Source organism: Lagenorhynchus albirostris, chromosome 19 (assembly GCF_949774975.1).
Source record: "Lagenorhynchus albirostris chromosome 19, mLagAlb1.1, whole genome shotgun sequence".
NCBI lineage: Eukaryota > Metazoa > Chordata > Mammalia > Artiodactyla > Delphinidae > Lagenorhynchus > Lagenorhynchus albirostris.
Genome location: NC_083113.1, coordinates 16,309,273 through 16,321,086, shown reverse-complemented (window position 1 = coordinate 16,321,086; position 11,814 = coordinate 16,309,273). Strand labels below are relative to the sequence as shown.

At 36.9% G+C, this 11,814-nt stretch overlaps 1 protein-coding gene across 1 annotated transcript in view; it reads right to left on the bottom strand.

The window, feature by feature from the left end:
• The window catches only part of ZNF382 (zinc finger protein 382), a 53,118-nt gene extending 50,227 nt beyond the window's left edge, over window positions 1-2,891 (bottom strand). Inside the window, exon 1 of the mRNA XM_060132360.1 lies at window positions 2,733-2,891. The gene's annotated coding sequence lies outside the window, so the exon portion shown is untranslated. The remainder of the gene's footprint in view (window positions 1-2,732) is intronic.
• Between the last annotated feature and the right edge of the window lie 8,923 nt (window positions 2,892-11,814).

The following is an 11,814-nucleotide window of genomic DNA, read 5'->3' as shown; positions in this document are numbered from 1 at the left end:
TGCAATTAGTAGAAGATGTTGGATAAGGTACAGTTAGAAACATGCAATTAGAAGAAGATGTTGGATAAGGTACAGTTTCATCTGGAGAGAACAAAAGGAAATGTGGACCAGTTTCATGAAAGGGAATCCTATCTTCAGGAAGTTTCAAAATGGGAAACTGCTCATATATGCTAGGGGAAAAAGACTATTGCAGAAAGGAGAAAAGAAATATCATCTAATCGGAGCCATGGCTTTAAGATTTGCAAGAGAGGACCTTTGCTCTTTTTGATTCTTTTTTAGAAAAATGAACAAGGAAGAGAGAAGGGAGGCATAAGAAACCATGTGAAACTGCACTTACCTTAGAGTTTCCACAACAACTTGATTAAATCTGCCTACTTACATAGTAAACAGTTACTATGAAATATTAATATTCAATATGCTAAATATTAACTATTCAGTAATACAGGTTAGGGAAATAGAGAAGAAACCGATTATATACTTTTCCACACTGCAGGTTTCAGTCAGATGGAAGAAATTTTTCCTTTAAATGAAGTTTAAATATTGATTTTTACAGTAAACATTTTTATTAGAAAATGACTAATTTAATTGCTATGAGACTGACCTTGTGATTCGAAGTATTTCAGATACTTTTCCTTAGCTTAGAGCGACTGAAAAAGTTATTAAATTACCCGTAATTTCATCCAGGAACAGGGGAAAAAAACCTCACTCAAATCTGTTAAAAGTAGTACATAGAGGTAAAAAAAGTATTTTCTTGTGAACTACTTATTGAACCCTAGTACTTTCAACATATTAGAATTAGTTCAGATGGTGTTCCAAGTATACAATCCAGTCATCTAGAAATTGATTTTACCTCCTACTTTCCAATTCTTTTTTTTTTTAAAGTAACATACTTAAATTCAAGGTGTACAATGTGATGATTTGATACATGTATATATTGGGAAAAGATCACCACGATAAGGTTAGTTACCTCATATAATTATGCTTTTTTTTGTGTGGTGATAACATTTAAGATCTAATCACTTAACAACTTCCAAGTATATAATACAGAGTATTATTAATAATAGTCACCATGCTGTACATTAGATCCCCAGAACTTATTCATCTTATAACCTTTGACCAACATCTCTCCCTTTCTCCCATCCTCAGGCAACCACTATTATTCTACTCTGTATTTCAGTGAGTTTGGGTTTTTTTAGATTCCACATACAGTGAGAAAATAGTATTTGCCTTTCTCTGTCTGACTTATTTCACTTAGCATAATGCCCTCAGTGTCCTTCCATGTTGTCACAAATGGCGGGATTTCCTTCTTTAAGGCCAAATAATACTCCTGTGTGTGTGTGTGTATGTGTGTGAATGAGTGTGTGTGTGAGTGCATGGGTGTAAACACACACACATATTCTTTATCCATTCATCTGTCAGTGGACACTTAGGCTATTTCCATGTCTTGGCTATTGTGAATATTGCTGCAGTGAAGATAGGAAGGAGTCAGGTATCTCTTTAATATCCTGTTTTCATTTCCTTTGGATAATCTTATACTGCTATTTTACTTGATTAGAAACAGTCATAATTCTGCAAGCAGAACCAAAATGAAACATACCTAACTAGACACACACAGTTTCGCAGTCATTCATTAATATCACTTATGTAGTGATCCACTTTCACAGTCACATTATAATGAACACACAAAATCATGATAAGAGTTGGTACAGACACCTTGTTTCCTATAATCTCACCCACTTCACAAAACCACAATTCCATGGACTCTACGTGATATTCCTAACTCCACTGAGCCCATCTCCTAATTCCATAGAAGAATACCAAATCAAACTCAGAAACCACTTACTTCACAGTCACATACAGTCTCAAACAGAAATCGTAACTAATCATCCTACAAGGTTTGTCAGCTTCTTAGAAAGTTAAATAGAAACTTAACCTATTATCAGCATTTTCTTCCACTAGGTATCTCCCCAGGAGAAATGGAAACATGCCAGCGTTATCAAAATACATAAAACCTGGAAATACACTAAAAGTTCATACAGAGAAAAATGGAAACACAAATTGTGGCACATTTGCACAATGGAATGCTGTCCAGAAACAAAAGGAATGAACTAAACAACATTAATAAATCTTACAATACTAGGATGAGCTAAAGGAGACAATTGGAATTGTAGAACTGACAAAGCTAAACTACGATGACATGTATCAGAACCATGGCTGTCTCTGCTATGAAACTAAAGGAAAAGGACACCAGCGAACTTCCTGGCGGTGACGATATTAAACACGCCAAGGGCGTGCATACACTCACTGCGCGTCTGCTATGTGCCATGGGTGTTGGGGCTTTCTCAAGGGCCAAAACTGACAAAAACAACAAAACCCTTGACCCTCTGGTTCACGATCACGGACCTGGGGTCCCGCACGTACAGGCCTGAGTGAACTTTTCGCCTGGTCTCTCTCCTGCCCGAAGTCCCTCCGCACGGCTTCAGCCCTTCTTAGCCCGGCCTCCCTCGGGAGAGATTCACGATTCCCGCCCCGGCCCTCCTCTGCCGGGTTCCCAACTCCCTCTTCCCTCCTAGGCCCGGAGCTTCCAATTCTCAGCCAGCCCTACCCGAGCCAGGATTCTTCCGTTTGCCTCCTCGGCCCGCACCCGGCTTCCAGTTCCCTTTTCTGCCCTCCCCGGCCCAGGTTTGCGATTACTTCCTCGGCTTGGGCTCTCCTTCCTTCCGCGACCTCACCTCGCTCTCAGAGAACCATCACCCGGCTCTTCGGCATCTGGAAGGACAACCAGCTGCAACCCCTCCACCAAAGTCGTACGATCATTGCGCCCTGGAATTCCCGGTAGTCTCGGGGCGGGGAGGGGAGTGTCTCTGCAGCTGATGGGCTCCACGCTCCGCTCGAAAGTCTGGACTTTTTCGGTGTTGGACTACGTTCCCCACAGGCCCCAGAGCCGCCAATGACCTTCGACCTTTGGTTCACCTTCCGGTGTCGTGGTCATTATTGGGTTATACCTGGTGAGTTGAGGTGACGCAGGTTAAGCTGCGGGAGGGGCTGGCGGTGAGGAGGCCTGAAGCTCGCAGAGCGTGGATGGGGCTTGTGGAGCCAGGAGCTTGTGTATGCGTGAGCCGCGGACGACCATGGTTGCGGGTGCTACTGTTTGTGACGGCGTCCTTGTTGAGTGTTAGTTCGCGCCTGTGCGTGCGTGAGAGCGAGGGCTAGAGTGCGTGTGACGGGGCCCTGGGTTGGCGTTACTGGTATCTGATTGGGTTGGTGAGACTGTCAGCGGGGGCGGAGCCTACTGTGTGATCATGGTTAACATGGACGTGGCGACGAGGGTGTCTGACTGACACAGTGACCGAGTGATCCTGTAACATCTCTGTTGTGACTGACTATAAGTGTGCACGAAGTGGAGTTTTAAAATTTTGTTTTCAATGAGCTTGTTGAAGTTTGGAGTTTTGTTTTTTTCATCTAGGAGTGTGTAAATTTTTTTTGTACGTGTGTGTGTATAAGCTATTAACACCGTGTCCCCAGTACCCAGCCTCGTACTTTACACAGAGGGGGCATTGGTGAAGTGAGTGTTGCCCATCCAGGTCCAATTGTAGGTTCCATCGCTTCTTGGAATGTGTTTCCCTGGATTCTCTTCTGTCCTCACACCATGTAGCCAGTTGGGTCTAGCTGTAGAGGGATGGCCATCAGAGTGAAAGTCATGAATTTCACTCCTATAATGAAAGTTCCCAATAGAAAAGTACATACTGAATCCTTGGATTAGCATTTAGGCCTGCACTTGCCTTCAAGACAGGCTTCTGGGAAGACATTAGGAGGAGGGCACAGGTGTAGAATCCCTTCGTGGGTTAAACTCCCTTGGATGCATTATGGAGGCCATTTACACCTTTCACAACCACAGCATTCCCTGAGCTGTGTCCTGTAGAAACTGCTGTGAACTTAGATTCCAGCTCTGGGCATAGGTGATGCTTACCTTTTTCTCTGATACTGGTAAAAGTCAGCATTCTAGTTTCACTCTTACTTCCATCCGCTTGTATTTGTGGTGGGTGATGGGTCATGTCTGATGGTGGACAGTGTGTTCACCACGACTCTTAGCCAGTCCTGAGTCTCACAAGTCCCTTCTTCTTGGTCCTGTAGCTCTGCAAGTTCTGAAGTGGAGAGCATTCCTACTAACTTAATGGCCCATACAAGGTCAGTTCGTGTTTGCTTTTTGTTATCATACATTTTTGTTTTACAGAGCATAGAATATTTGCTTTCCTTCTTTTAAATTTCCCTACCTAATTGTGACTTATCAATTTTCCTGGTTCATAGGACTTCCCTTCCCAGTTAATAACAGGGCCATAGAGATGGGTCCCCTTCTCTTCCAGTGCCTTTCCAAATACCCTTTTCCCTTCCAGTTAATTTACCCATTGGGTAAATCATTCAATTACCGCACATGCTCTTCTTTCCAAAGGATAGCACAGAAATACAACTCATGGAGGATAAATTAAGGGCTTGTTTTAGAATATGCTTTGTTAAGGTTAGGTAGAATAACATAGCAGATACCTTTGGTTTCCAAACAAGGCAAGATAGGAAGTGGTTTGATTTCAATCAGTAAGTGACAAAGTTGACTTTGATATTTAAGAGTGGGTATATGATTGGAGTTTCGTGAAGAGAGGTATGTGTGTACAAGGGCAGGGAGTTTTTCCAGAGAATCCATGGGGAGTTTTGAGTGGTGACAACCAAGTCTTGTTTGAGATTTGGCAGTAGACTTTGTTTCAGACCACATATTGGTGTAGACTGTGATAGGCAGTGTGGTATAGTGGTATTTGAGTCTAAAGCAATACTAATGGAAATATAATGAAAGCCACTTAGATAATTTTACAATTTCTATTGAACACATTTTAAAAAGTAGGAAGAAATAGTTGAAATTAATTTTGATAATGCATCTTATTTGAACCAATATCTCTAAAATATTATTTCAACATATAATAACAAATAAATTGAAGTATTTTACATTCATATCTTCATACTAAGTTTTCAAAATTTTGTGCATATTTTATTGTTATAGCACTTCTCAATTTGGATGCTAAATTTTCAGTGGTTAAGGTGAAATATATTCACACCAAAACAATAAAATTGTGTTTAATTGAAAAACATTTTATATTGCTTTTGTATTTTAATTAAAACTAAATTGAAAATTCAGTTCTTTGTTCACACTAGTCATATTTCAATGAGGTCAATATTTATTAGTCTATGTTTTATAATTTTTATAAAATGTACATAATAATCACATCAGTGCTTTATGGATTTTATGAGAATTGGATACATTAATCTGAGCATAGCCCTAGACCACTTAATGAGTACCTTGTACTTAATAAGTCCTCAAGAAAAAAAATAGTTGTTATTATGTGAAGATTCTAAATATTCCTTATAAATTTCTATAAATGAAGAGTAATGAAAATATAAAGTTAATTTTGATGAGCACTTAAAAGGAATTTTTAACAGCCAGAATTGCAAAAGTCCTAAAATAGAAATTCTTAACCTAAGGCAATTTGATTCCATTTTGGTGCTCACAAAGGACCACAAATCTGTTGAAATTATGTTCAAAATTATTCTATTATATAGTTCCTAACTTTTTTTTTTTGGTATGTTTGGTTTTGTTTGCAGAATGTCTGTAACTTCATGGGGTTATATAAGTGTATATAATCTTAAAAACTAAGTTAATCACATTACGTAAATGTGATGATAATACCATGCAGATAAGAGAAACTATGGAGTTAGTCATAAAAAGAAAAATGATTAATATGTAATATTATACAGTATTTTTACATAGGAAAAAGAACATTCCAAATTGTCAGTATTGTATATGAATCTGTTTTACTAAGATTGCATTTGTAAGCAATTTTATATATCTAAAATATTAGTTTTTGAATAATGAAGTTAAAAATTAAGCCATATGTAATAAGCATGTACGCTGTACCAAACACATTTCTGCCTTCTTTACACACATTTTCTTATTTAGTCTGAAAATGCTACCATCTTGAATTTTGTTAATTCAAGTACGTGAATAGTGAATGTACCCTACTGCACTGGTGTGATACAACTAAATGATGTTCATAAGTTTGTAGAAGTAATTTATTTCAGTCACAAATTTCCTTCATGTTCCCACTCATTTTGAAGATCTTTTTATTCATAATGTTATTAAACAGAAGGAAAACTTTGCCTCCAACTCTGTTAAATCTGTTATGCAGAAATACCTCTCATATATTTCTGATGATGGAATTAATGCAGGTTTGTTGTAAACTATTCAGTTTTTAAGGAACTTGGAAAGTATAAAGTCAATAATTACTCATAGTCCCACCATCCAGAATAATCACTTGTAATAACATAATGTACATTCTTCCAAAATTTTTCTCTCTAGGTATGTGGGGCTTTTTGTTGTTGTTTTGTTTTATTTTTTTGGAGATATAATTGACATATAACATTGTATTAGTTTCAAGTGAATAACATAATGATTCGATATTTGTGTATATTGCAAAAATACCACAATAAATCTAGTTAACATTCATCATTATACATAATTATGAGTTGTTTTTTTCCTTGTGATAAGAACTTTTAAGATACACTCTTAGCAACATTCAAATATACAGTACAGTATTATTAACTATAGTCATCGTGCTGTACATTGATCCCCATGATTTATTTATTTTATAACTAAAAGTTTGTACCTTTTGACCACCTTCACCCATTTTGTCCACTCCTTACCCACCATCTCTGGCAACCATCTATCTGTTTTCAGTGTCTAGGAGTTTGTCTTTTGGTTTTTGGTTTTTTCGATTCCACATATAAGTAATATCATACAGTATTTGTCTTGCTCTTACTTATTTCACTTAGCATAATGCCTTCAGGGTTCATCCATGTTGTCACAAACGACAAGATTTCATTCTTTTTTTAGTGGCTGAATAATATTCCGTGTGTGTGTGTGTGTGTGTGTGTGTGTGTGTGTGTGACATTTTCTTTACCCATTCATCCATCTGTGGACACTTAGGTTGTTTCCATGCCTGCTATTGTAAATAATGCTGCATGAGCATGGGGGGTACATAAGTCTTTCTGAGTTAGTGTTTTAGTTTCCTTAAGATAAATACCCAGAAGTGGAATTGCAGGATCATATGGTATTTCTGTTTTTAATTTTTTTAAGGAATCTCCATTCTGTTTTCTGTAGTGGCTGTACCAATTTACATTCCCACAAACAGTGCACAAGGATTTCTTTTTCTCCACATCCTCACCAGCATTTGTTATCTGTCTTTTTGATGATAGCAATTCTAACAGTTGAGGTGATGTTCCATTGTGGGTTTTTTTTTTTTTTTTTTTTTTGCGGTACGCGGGCCTCTCACTGTTGTGGCCTCTCCCGTCGCGGAGCACAGGCTCCGGACGCGCAGGCCCAGCGGCCATGGCTCACGGGCCCAGCCGCTCTGCAGCACATGGGATCCTCCCGGGCCGAGGCACGAACCCGTGTCCCCTGCAACGGCAGGCAGACTCTCAACCACTGCGCCACCAGAGAAGCCCTTCATTGTGGTTTTGATTTGCATTTCCCTGATGATTAATGATGTTGAGCACCTTTTCATGTATCTGGTGGAAATCTATGTTTTCCTTGGAAAAATGTCTATTCAAACCCTCTGCCCATTTTTAAAATCGAATTGTTTGTTTTTTTTGCTATTGAGTTGTATGAGTTCTTTGTATGTTTTGGATATTAACCTCTTATCAGTAATATGATTTGCAAACATTTTCTCCATTAGAAGGTTGTCTTTTCATTTTGCTGATGGTTTTTTTGTTTGATGTAGTCCCACTTGTTTGTTTTGTTTTGTTTTCTGCTTTTGTTGCTTTTGCTTTTTTGTGCTAAATCCAAAAAAAAAATCACTGCCAAGAAGGATATCAAGTTGCTTACCCACTGTATTATCTTCTAGGAGTTTTATGTTTTCAGGTTTTATGTTCAAGTCTTTAATCCATTTTGAGTTTTGTGTATGGTGCAAAATAGTGGTCTAGTTTCATGCTTTTGCATGTGGCTGTCCATTTTCCCAACACTATCTATTGAAGAGACTGTCCTTACTACATTGTATATTCTTGGCTCCATTGTCATAAATTGACCATAAGTACTTGAGTTTATTTCTGGGCTGTCTATTCTGTTCCTTTCTCTGTGTGTGTGTTTTTTTAAAAAACCAATACCACATTGGTTCAATTACTATAGCTTTGTAATATAATTTGGAATCAGGAAGCATGATGCCTCCAGCTTTATTTTTCTCTCTCAAAATTTCTTTGGCTATTTGGGGCCTTTTGTGATTCCATACAAATTTTAGGATTGTTTTTTTCTATTTCTCTGAAAGATGCCATTGGATGGGAATTTTGATAGGGATTACCCTGAATCTGTAGGTTGTTTTGGGTAGCATTCTTCCAATCCATGAACATGGAATTACCTTTCCATTTATTTATTTCGTCTTCACTTTCTTTCATCAGTGTCTTATATTTTTTGGTGTACAGGTCTTTCACCTCCTTGGCTCAATTTATTCCTAGGTATTTTATTCTTTTTGATGCACTTGTAAACGGGATTGTTCTCATAATTTTTCTTTCTGAGTGTTCATTATGAGTCCATAGAAATACAACTGATTTTTTGTATATTGATTTTGTATCCTGCAACTTTATTATATTTGTTTATTACTTATAATAGTTTTTTGGTGGAATCATTAGGCTTTTCTTGTATCTAATATTACATCTGCAAATAGTGACAGTTTTGCTTCTTTTCTCATTTAGATGTCTTTTATTTCTTTTTTCTGTTCTCTCTTTTTTTTTTTTTTAACATGTAATTGCTCTGGCTAAGACTTCTAATACTGTGTTGAATGAAAGTGGCAAGAGTGGGTATCCTTGTCTTGTTCCTGTTCTTGGAGGAAAAGCTTTCAGCTTTTCACCATTAAGTATGATATTTGCTGTGGACTTGTTATATATGACCTTTATTATGCTGAGGTATGTTCCCTCTATATCCAGTTTACTGAGAATTTTTATCATAAATGGATGTGTAATTTTGTCAGATGCTTTTTATGCATCTATTGAGATGATCATGTGTGTTTTATCCCTCATTTTGTTAATATGATGTATCACATTAATTGTTTTGGGGATGGTGAACCATTCTTGCCTCCATGGAATAAATCCCACTTGGTCATGGTGTATGATCCTTTTAATGTATTGTTGAATTCAGTTTGCTAATATTTTGTTGAGAATTTTTGAACCTGTGTATGTATTTCTTCTTTTGTTTCTGCAAAAAGAATTACATAAATTTGCTACATAAGTGAGACAAAGTCACAGTTTTATCACACTTCTAGGCATGTAGGCATAAGTAGAGAGTGCCAGTGGTCACCATGTGATTTGACATATCTAACTTTTCAAAGCTTTGGAGATTACATAGATATCAAATAAACAATTACCAGGAGAACAAATCATGAATCAAGACTGCTGATCAGAGATTCATGGTTTTTTAAGAAGTGGTGGTTTCTTTCAGAGGACATAGGAATGATCTGGGAAATCCAGGTATCATACAAGACCTCATTATACAAATTACACTTGAAAGGACAGTTTTATAGAAACAGAAATAAATATGCATGTAACTCTGTGTTGGACAGGGGAACAAGATTAAGCCTTTTATGCTCAAATTGTCACATATTAGATAGATTCTAGTTATATGTCTGCAGCTTTGTGTAGAGGTCAAGGAGATACGTCCTTTCATTTTTGAGAATCTTTGTGACAAATATTATTGAGGAAAAATTGTAATCTCAAGGCTGGACTCTGAAATGAGTTAACATTATAGGAAAGAACAGACCTGAAAATCTCAAATTTCACTGTAGCACAAAGGTGAAGCATAGAGGGAATTTTTAAAAAATAATGAAACAAGGGATGTGAAATATTCTTTACCATTTCATAAATTAGCAGACAGCTTTTATTAGGTATCATTAGGTGCTTTTTATATGGCACTGAAAATGCTTTATGTCTTTTATTTAATTTGGTCCAGACAGCAACACTTTGAGGTAGGTCATACTGTTATTTCCATTTTACTGATGAGGAAATTAAGGCAGTTAAGTAACTTAGTAAAAGATTACACAGTAACAGCCAAAGATAAGATTTGCAAACTGAATTTTGGATGATAGATTTTATGTTCTTTATCATGATAGTACACAACCTCCAATGATTTTAAAAATCTGATTGTTTGATGAGTAATTCATCAAAATATTTTCCCCCAACATTTAATATGAATCAATGTTATCATTGTTAAATACTGCATAGATATTGCTAACATATAGCTCACCACACTTTAACCTGTTGTCTATCCATAGATATTTAGAATTATCATAAACTACACTGATGTAGGTCATTGTAATAGAATTTTGTCTACTTTTTTATGTTACTTAAGGAAAATTTTCCAGAAGTTGCATTTACAGATTAAATATTTATTAAATGCCTATAATATGCCAATTTTATTCATGTTATTGGTGTGGATATTAGCATTAAAGAGACATAGTTGCTGTCCCTTAACTTGTTTATAACTGATCACATAATATAAACTGCGAATAGGACTAAAACTGTAGTAGGGTATGATAATGATCATTAAAGAAATTGGATGACATGCATTTGAAGTTGATGAGGAGAGATGTCATGGAGACAAACCCAAGGCTGTTAGGTTTTTACCAACATATACTAAAGCCGTGGATTGTCAGGGTTTACCAAAACCACCCTCAGATTGACGATTTGCTAGGACTCACAAAATCCAAAAAAACTGTTGTGCTTGTGTTCATGGTTTATTACAGTCAAAGGATACAGATTAAGATCAGCAAAGAGAAAAGTCCAGGAGAAACTAGATGTGAGCTTCCAGTGGAGTCATATAGACAGCACTAAATTCTGCCAGCACCATTTTGTAACAACGCATGTGAAGTAGGTCAGGGAAACTCACCTGAGCCTTGATGTCCAGACTCTTTATTGAGAGTGAGTCACACAGTCATGGAGTAACTGTGTGACTAGGCTTAGCTGCTACAGAGGTCAAATTGATACAGTGCATCCCAGGACCCCTGGCCAACAAAAATAGGTGTTTACCATAAATCGCATTTATAGCATAAATTATCTCTCTGGCATAGCCCAGATATGCTCTTATCAAGCAGGATATTGTAAGGGCTCAGAGGTTGTCTCCCAGGAGCTGTTCAAGGGCCATTCCTTTCTTTGGAAAGAGCAGGGTTTGGGTACTCCAGACCCATTGAGTTATTGTTTACTGCGCCCATGAGATATCCATGAACATGAATGGATTTATTTAATAACTTTCATGCTTTAGTAAATTTTGGTAGGTTATAGATTGTTTCTAACTTGCCAGTGAACTACTACCCATGCTCAGATTTCAATCCATAAAGAAGAAATTCTGAACTAAAGAGACAAGAATGAGAGTTAGAACTGGCTTTGTAGTAAGAGGAATATGAGTTCAAAACTCAGCTCTGCCACTTTGTGGGTTTGGTTTTTTTCTGAGATGTAACTTAGTGTAAACTATACAAACCATATTCTAAAACTGGATTGTTTTTAACATTTATGTATATCTATGAAGCCATTACACAGCTAAGATATAGCATATTTCCAACACTCCAGGATGCTCCCTTCTGTTTTCTTCCAGTCATTACCAACTTGCCTTTACCCCCAACAAAGGTAACCAATATTCTTTTCACTATTACAATAGATAAGTTTTAACTAATTTGGAAGTTCATATAAATAGAATCGTACATTATGTACTTTTTTTTTTTTTTTGCCGTGCTGTGT